Below are 9,070 nucleotides of genomic sequence, written 5' to 3'. Positions count from 1 at the left end.
CATTTTGTGCTCATTTCATAAACAGAGTTGAAATGTATCGCTGATAAAAATGTTATTTTCTAATTTAAAAAGAAAATGATCTAATGTTTAAAAGTGACTTGATAATAAATTTTCACACTTTTTTAAAGGTGTAAACTTTATTCCTCACTTCACTATCGCACTGTCAGACACACGGGGGGATCCTGGGGAATCACTGGCTTTGTGACGTCATGTGAAAGCGACATTTACAGAGTTCAGGATGGAGGAGACCTTCAAGGCCTTGAATTAAAAACCATGATTGAAGGCATACATCTCAACCTTTAGTTCCCCACGCCCTTACAACTCTGTACTTTCCCCTTACACACACCCATGAGCCCTTATACACCAGAAACAATTCCAATATATAATCCAAAGCACCGATAGTTTTATTCCACATTATACACTCCTATTGTAATCAGCATATTTATCACACTGCATCAAGTTAAAGGGATCAAATAATAAGCATGTAGTGAATAAAAAGAAATTTTAGATCCCAGAAAAAACAACTGAATTAAAAAGGACTATATGTACAGTCAAGTCAACAATTATCTACTAAAGACAATGACTGAACTATAAACTTTATTTATTATACATTGTATCAGTAATACCAGAATTATTGAAGAAAATTTTGCAAATAAAATGTATTAATATTAAATCAATATTAAGTCAACTAAAGATGGCTGAACCACATCAAGAATATTATGTAAACAAGGATAAGTGAAAATATTAATAAATTATGAAGTTAAATTGAAAATCTTCCCAGTAATTTATAACAAGAAGTTAAATTTTATTCCTTTTTGGAGTTTTCTTTGCTGTACAAAGATGTTGCAGATTTGGCACGAGCTATAATATCACTGCTTGGGTCGCAGTTGTAGCTCCTCATCACACTTCATTTTAATTTGCAGATGTGCAGTTCATGTGTCTGCAGCCGTATTTTTTCTGTCCTCAGGATGAATTTTCCTAACCAATGAAAAAGCCCTCTCACTATCTGCATCGCTCTGTGGGAGGCACAGCAAAGCAGTAAAAAGTTGTTTCAGCATTGGAAACCTGGCAACACCCAGAGCAGCTTTTACATCCAAGACCTTTCCCCAATATACAGCTATTGGTACTTTTTTGCCATCATTTGCCCTGCATGGCACAACATCATCTGGCATAAGCTGAAAGTCCTTCCACTCGTCCTTCAACTGCTCCAGGTCAAAGCCAAAAGAGGAAGTTAAATTGACAACACTGCTATAGTCCAGGTCATCCTTTTTAGATGGATCTAACACTGCAAGATTGACCAACACATCATTGTCAAACGGAAATTTATCCATCATCTTCCTGGCAGCAGCCTCATAAAATCCTCTGACAGAGGAGACGACCTGGGCAGTTTTTGCGTCCAGGTCTTCCTCTAGCTCCACCAGGCGAGATCTGACTGCAGGCCCCACTGCCAGCTTGTCATCGGACTGCTGCAGCTCCTGGTTGCCCACATCAAATTCCCTAAGGTTCCTGCAGGACTTGACATGCTTCAGCTCCAAGAACTTCACAGCAAACTTCCGTAGAAGCCTGTCCATCTCAGGGAGGAGACTGACAACCATGCAATCCTCCCCTTGAAAAAGGATGTTAAACTGATTGAGCACTGGCATAATGTACTGCAGGAACAACAGTATCAGCTCAGTCAGGGGTTCCTGTAGCCTGTCATTTATCAACTTGACTTTGCCCGGATTCTCAACATCTTTATGACCAGCAAAGTAGCTTCGCAAGGCCGGCAGTTGGCTCAGCAGGCGGTTGCAGACTTTCTCTAGGGACAGCCAACAGGTAGGACAGTGCTTCAAGATCTGCTGCTCCTCAACCTAGAATTTAACGTACAACAATTAATTGCGGAAAAGCTGGAAGACTACCAGAAGAGAATCTCAAAGACTCCTTATGTTTTAGTGATACGCTAGGTCTGTTAGCTAACCTCTGTAAACTGCTGAAATTCTTTGAAGTCCTGAATGCGCTTTGAGCTGTGGTGGAAAAAGTAGAACACATCCACCAGAACGTCATCTACTTTAAATGGCAGCGCCGTCACACCGGCCTTCACGCAAAGATTTGTCAAGTGGCAAATGCAGCCAATGCTGAAACAGAAATAACAGTAGAATAAGTTCAGTACTGGAGTACTATTCTGATAAAATTTTAGTGCATATTATTACAGCACCCTCCACAATTATTGGCACCCCTTGTTAAGATGTGTTCTTAGCTTCTAATAAATTCTTTTTTTTTTAAATAATATAGGACAACAATGTAAAAAAAGAGAAAAATCCAACCTTTAATTCAAGTGCCACAATTATTGGCACCCCTGATGTTAATACTTTGTACAACTCTCTTTTGCCAACAAGACAGCACTTGATCTTCTCCTATAACATTTCACAAGATGGGAGAATACAGAGAGAGGGATCTTCAACCATTCCTCTTTGCACAATCTCTCTAAATCATCCAGAGTCCTGGGTCCTCTCCTATGCACTCTCCTCTTCAGCTCACGCCACAGGTTTTCAATTGGGTTGAGGTCTGGGGACTGAGATGGCCATGGGAGGAGCTTGATTTTGTGTCTGGTGAACCATTTTTGTGTAGATTTGGCCACATGTTTAGGGTCATTATCTTGCTGAAAGACCCAGTGACGACCCATCTTAAGCTTTCGGGCAGAGGCCACCAGATTTTGATTTAAAATGTCCTGGTATTTCGAAGAGTTCATGATGCCATGCACCCTAACAAGGTTCCCGGGGCCTTTGGAAGAGAAACAGGCCCACAGCATCACCGATCCTCCCCCATACTTCACAGTGGGCATGAGGTGCTTTTCCGCAAACTCATCTTTTGTGATGTATTAGTGTTTGTTGCCAAAAACCTCTATGTTGGTCTCATCTGACCAAAGCACACCGTCCCAATTGAAGTCCCAGTACTGTTTAGCAAACTCCAGACATTTACGTTTATGCTTGTAAGTGAGAAAAGGCTTTTTCCATGCATGCCTCCCAAACAGCTTGTTGGCATGTAGATAGCGCCTGATGGTTGTTATGGAGACTTTGTGACCCCAAGATGCTACTCTTTGATGCAATCCTCTAACAGTGAGCTTTGGAGAACTTTTTACTTCTCTTCCCATCCTCCTCACTGTGCGTGGTGGTAAGATAAACTTGCATCCTCGTCCAGGCTTGTTTGCCGCTGTTCCAGTTGTTTTAAACTTCTTGATGATTCCTCTGGCTGTAGATATGGGCCGGTGTAGGTGAGCGGCTATTTTCTTGTAGCCATTGCCTGACTTATGAAGGTCGACACACATCTGCCTGACTCGAATGGTGTGTTCTCTTGTCTTTCCCATGTTGAAGAGTGGATAAGAGAAATAGGCCTCTGTGTCACATCATATTTATACCCCAGGGAAACAGGATGTGATGAATTACTAATTAAAGGTTCCTAGATACTCTGATCAACTTTATAAACTACAGTAGAAATGACAGAAATGCTTCAATTGCATTTATTTTCCAGGAATTGTTATGGCTGCCAATAATTGTGGAACAGGTGAGTTTATGAAAAATAATTATTTCTTAGTCAGGGATTTTTTTTTAATTCACTTGAGCTAAAGGTTATATTTTTCTACAATTTTCAGTGTGAGATTATGCTTCTGCAATAAAAATTGAATTTATTTTAAGGCTTTTAACACATCTTAACCAGGGGTGCCAATAATTGTGGAGGGCGCTGTATATCTACATATATTATATATATATAAAATATATCAACTTATGACACATGAAACATACCTAAAAATCTTGGGACTTTTTGCTTGGAGCCTGGCCAAAACACAATCTTCCCTGCCAGTCATGGTGTTGCAACTGTCACTTGCAAACCCAGCCATGTTGGCCCAGGGGATGTCATTCTCACTGAAAATATGCATTCGTGCTCATTTTGTAATTATAAAAGTTACAAAGGTATTTATATTATTATACATATTACTACACACTTCTAGTCTAGATTGTTAAACAGGTATAGGGTGAATATCACTGATCGGTGCCTTTTGCTGTCCTGGACATAAAACAAGTCATTTGCACTGTTGATATAATATAAAGTTAATTGATAAAGGGTGCATTGTACTGAGCTTCATGTGTTGCATTCACAAAACACCATTTCTTAGCAATTTACATTCATATTAAAGACTTTTTTCAGTTTTATGTGATAGGACGCATGCTATTTTGGCATGTCCCCTACACCACTCAGTAGATTTCAATATGAAAAAATATATATATCATATTTGTTTTTCCTTAGATTTTATTTTAAATTGTTATTTTGGTAAGTAATACCTTGCCCACTTCAAGGTCATTTATCATTTGGTAGTAAAAATAATAATTAATTTCATAAAAAATGAAAAGATTTTAGATGTCCCCGAAACAATTGTCCACCCTGTCGTATTGAGAAATCTGTCCCTATAAGAAGAGGTCCTCTACTGCAGTGACATCACAACAACATTTTTTTCTCTACTCAGTGGCGACATTTAACTGCTGAGGTGAGTGTGTCTGATGACCTCTGTGTTGATCTTTGTTGTTGGTTTAAGTGTGTTTTCTTCACCTAACTAAGCTTACCATGTCCACCCTATCAGCATAATATTGAAGGATGTGTTAAATGTTTATTATTTACAAAATATGCAGGTTTATGTACATAAAATTCTCTTCAAGGACATACTAGCTAGTTAGCTAAGGACAGAGTGTAGTTACCTGAAATGCTAACTAATAGCTAAAAATGTCCACCCTGTCATATTGATATTTTTAGATTATAATTAGTTTATCCTGTTAAATATTGTATATTTAATCAAATGTGTTCTGTAGTTAAGTTCAGGGCAATAACATGGACGTAAGAATTCCATCCAAATATCACCGTTTTATCAAAATTGACGCAAACATATCTGCGGATGGTAAGAGTTCCTTTAAAATTGACAGTTTGCACAGAGTTTTATTAATTCATAATTACACACACACACACACACACACACATTATCTCTAGCCGCTTTATCCTTCTACAGGGTCGCAGGCAAGCTGGAGCCTATCCCAGCTGACTACGGGCGAAAGGCGGGGTTCACCCTGGACAAGTCGCCAGGTCATCACAGGGCTGACACATAGACACAGACAACCATTCACACTCACATTCACACCTACGCTCAATTTAGAGTCACCAGTTAACCTAACCTGCATGTCTTTGGACTGTGGGGGAAACCGGAGCACCCGGAGGAAACCCACGCGGACACGGGGAGAACATGCAAACTCCACACAGAAAGGCCCTTGCCGGCCCCGGGGCTTGAACCCAGGACCTTCTTGCTGTGAGGCGACAGCGCTAACCACTACACCACCGTGCCGCCCTAATTCATAATTAAAAAAATGAAATTAATAACCCTCAGTAGGAAAAGGGGACATCAGAAAAGTCTATTTTTATGATACTATTTTAATGAAAACACATTTTAACAGAATTGCATATGTCCATGACAGGGTGGACACATTATATGGTTTATGCTCTAATTAATATCCCATAATTAATTTAAAAAATGTGCAGGAGCTCAGTAAATACTAATTTCATAATGTTGAATGTCAATTATTTCTAATGGGACCTAAAAAGAATGGGAAATTAAGATTTGAATTTATGGAAATCCTGGGCCTGAAAAGGCACTCCCCAATGATATTCACCCTATACAGATTCAGCAAGCTGGCACACCGTTTTACAATTTAAAGAATAAATTCTTACCTCATGAAGCCGTCAACAGCTTCAAATATCGCTGAAGCTTTACCAGAAGCAAGTTCTGGTAAATCTAGTGTTCTGGTTTTTACACAGACATCTTTAAAAATGTGTGCCAGAATGACCAAGCGCTTGGTGCCGTTTCTGTCGTTGCGCTCATCTATCATAAGGCTAAACGGCTGCTGGCGCATTTTTTCGGTGACAGGATTTGTATAAGCAGGGGCTAAACTTCCTTTGACGACCATGGTCATCTTCGTTCGTTTGCATGCAAAATCCTGGGTGAACAACAAATGAATGAAAGGTTAGGTCTACGTACATAACTGGCAAGTACAGATTATTTTCCTGGTCAATAAAAGAAAATCAGAGCACGGCAAACATGTAGATCAGGGGTCATCAAACTATGGCCCGCGGGCTGACTCCGGCCTGCCACCCCCCTTTGACCGGCCCCCCAGCCCCTCTGCCCCCCACCACTTGAACCAGCCCTATGAGGCAATCCCCAAAAGTGGTCATAGCCTATTTTTTTTAAATTGCTTTTTGGCAAATAATAACATGTCTGCATCTTGTATTTTGTTGATTTTATCAATTAAAATTGATATTTAGTTATAAAATGAACTATTCATATTTTCTGAATTTTCATCATATGCTCGCGATCAAGCAGTGACAGGCAGCGCACGCGCAGAGAACTGTCAGTGTTCAGGACAGCAAAATGGCGAGCGGTCAGCGAAAAGCTGACAGAGAGTGCAGAGTTTTTAAAGAACAGTGGACCACCGATTATTTTTTCGTTCAGTGTAAGGACCGTGCAGTTTGTCTTGTATGTAAAGAAAGTGTGTTGGTTTTCAAAGAAAATAATCTGCGTCGTCACTACAAAACCCGCCACAAAGAGTATGCTAGCTTGAGAGAGAAAACAAGAGAAGACAGGATTCGGAGGATGAAATGCGGACTGGCTGCACAACAGAATGTATTCCTTCGCCAAACCCAGATCAATCAGGCGGCTGTCCAAGCTAGCTATAAGGTAGCTCACCTACTAGCTACCCATGGAAAGCCGTTTACTGATGGGGACTTTGTTAAAGTATGCATGCTTGCTGTGGCCGAGGAGGCGTGTCCCGACAAGAAGGATGCGCTCAACATGGCGAGTCTCTCCGCACCTACTATGACCAGGCAAACCGAAGATTTGGGGGACAACGTGTATGACCAGCTGAATGAGAAAGCGTCAGAATTTGAGTTTTTTGCTTTGGCCATGGATGAGAGCAATGACGTGCAGGACACAGCACAACTGCTGTGATCTATTGATCTATTGCTCATATTATAATTTCACTGTTTTTTTTAAATGTATTTATTTTATAGGCCTATTTATTTGACCTTTATTAAGTGCTGCACACAATTATTATTAATAATATCAACAGGCCTACCTACAATTTATAATTTTCCACTCACCTTTGCCAGTGTCAATCACCTCAACTAGGCAGATGTTTCTTACCTTGACAGCTTTGATGTTATTTTTATTAGAAAATAAATAAATGGAATATCTGTGGTATTTCAAATTAAAACAAAGTGCGAAGACTCGATTACCACTTTTGCAAACCACTAGTAAAGATAAATATGTGCCAGGAATCAAGTGTTGATATAGTAGTGGGGATATAGTAGTGTGGATATAGTAGTGGGGATATAGTAGTGTGGATATAGTAGTGGGGATATAGTAGTGGGGATGGCTGTGCCAGGCTAGTAATCTCTACTACACAATGAGGACTGCTGGTGGTCATATTTGTCTGGGTCATACAATTCTATGTTATATAGCTGACCCGACCCCGGCCCCCCATCACAGTCAGGAACGACAATGTGGCCCCCAGAGAAAAAAGTTTGGTGACCCCTGGTTTAAACAGTTCCGTTTGGAGATGGGAGTGGTAAGATGGCGGCCAGATGATGTCACTCTGATGAGTCAACGAGCTCCCTGGAGTTTATACAGAGTGCAGCCACCTTGAAGAGTCAGACAGTGAGGGAGCACAGATGGCGGCCGAGACAGTCGAGAGAACGCATGCTTAGCCGGTTGTAGAGGATTATTTTGCCTTAAACTTTACAATTATTACATGTGAACTTACTAAATTGACAGACCCATCTTCTGTTTTTGAACTTTGGACTCTTACGAAGACTTTCCTTGAAACTAACTCTTAATATTATCTAACACTGATTTCGTTCGCCCCTCCTAGAACTGCCACCTTATTGTGGTGGAGGGGTTTGTGTGCTTGAATGATCCTAGGAGCTATGTTTTCGGGGGCATTATGCCCCTGTTAGGGTTTCCCAAAGCAGACAGGTCCTAGGTGACAGGCCAGACCAAGAGCAGTTCACCGAAACCCTTATGGAGAAAAAATCGAGGACCGTGACGTCTCCCGGTATGGCACAGCCGGGGCCCCACCCTGGAGCCAGGCCCAGGGTTGGGGCTCGTATGCGAGCGCTTGGTGGCCGGGCCTTTGCCCATGGGGCCCGGCCGGGCTCAGCCCGAAGAGGTGACGTGGGCCCGACCTCCTGTGGGTTCACCACCCACAGAGGTAGCAGTAGGGGACTGGTGCAGTGTGGATTGGGTGGCAGTCGAAGGCAGGGGCCTCAACGACCTGATTCCCGGACACAGCAGCTAGCTGTTGGGACATGTGACCGAAAGAACAAGATTGCGGATACAAGCGGCCGAAATGAGTTTCCTTCGCAGGGTGGCTGGGCGCTCCCTTAGAGATAGGGTGAGAAGCACAGTCACTCGGGAGGAGCTCGGAGTAGAGCCGATGCTCCTCCACATCGAGAGGAATCAGCTGAGGTGGCTCGGGCATCTTTTTCGGATGCCTCCTGGACGCCTCCCTGGGGAGGTGTTCCAGGCATGTCCCCCCGGGAGGAGGCCCCGGGGAAGACCCAGGACACGCTGGAGGGACTATGTCTCTCGGCTGGCCTGGGAACGCCTCGGTGTTCTTCCCGAGGAGCTGGCCGAGGTGTCTGGGGAAAGGGAGTTTGGGCTTCCATGCTTAGACTGCTGCCTCTGCGACCCGGTCCCGGATAAAGCGGAAGAAAACGAGACGAGACGAGATTTCATTCGCCCATAACCCATCCGCCATGGGAGACAAATGGTCAAGAGAGCAAGGCAAGGCCAACAGAACTCTTTCATTTACATCATTAGTGCAAGATTCAGGAAACAATATGGACATATCTGCAATAAATGGGCATGCATACGCCCAAGCCGAAGTCATTTTACTCCCCGAATCGGCTCCTTCCACTCCCGCCATGAAAAAGGGAAAGATGGAGCCAACTCTCTCCGAACTGCAAGACAACATTGTGAGGTTGGTAGCGGAAAAATGAA

Source organism: Neoarius graeffei, chromosome 24 (genome assembly GCF_027579695.1).
Source record: "Neoarius graeffei isolate fNeoGra1 chromosome 24, fNeoGra1.pri, whole genome shotgun sequence".
NCBI classification, from domain to species: domain Eukaryota; kingdom Metazoa; phylum Chordata; class Actinopteri; order Siluriformes; family Ariidae; genus Neoarius; species Neoarius graeffei.
The sequence above is the reverse complement of the archived record's forward strand: the minus strand, read 5'-3'. Positions refer to the sequence as shown.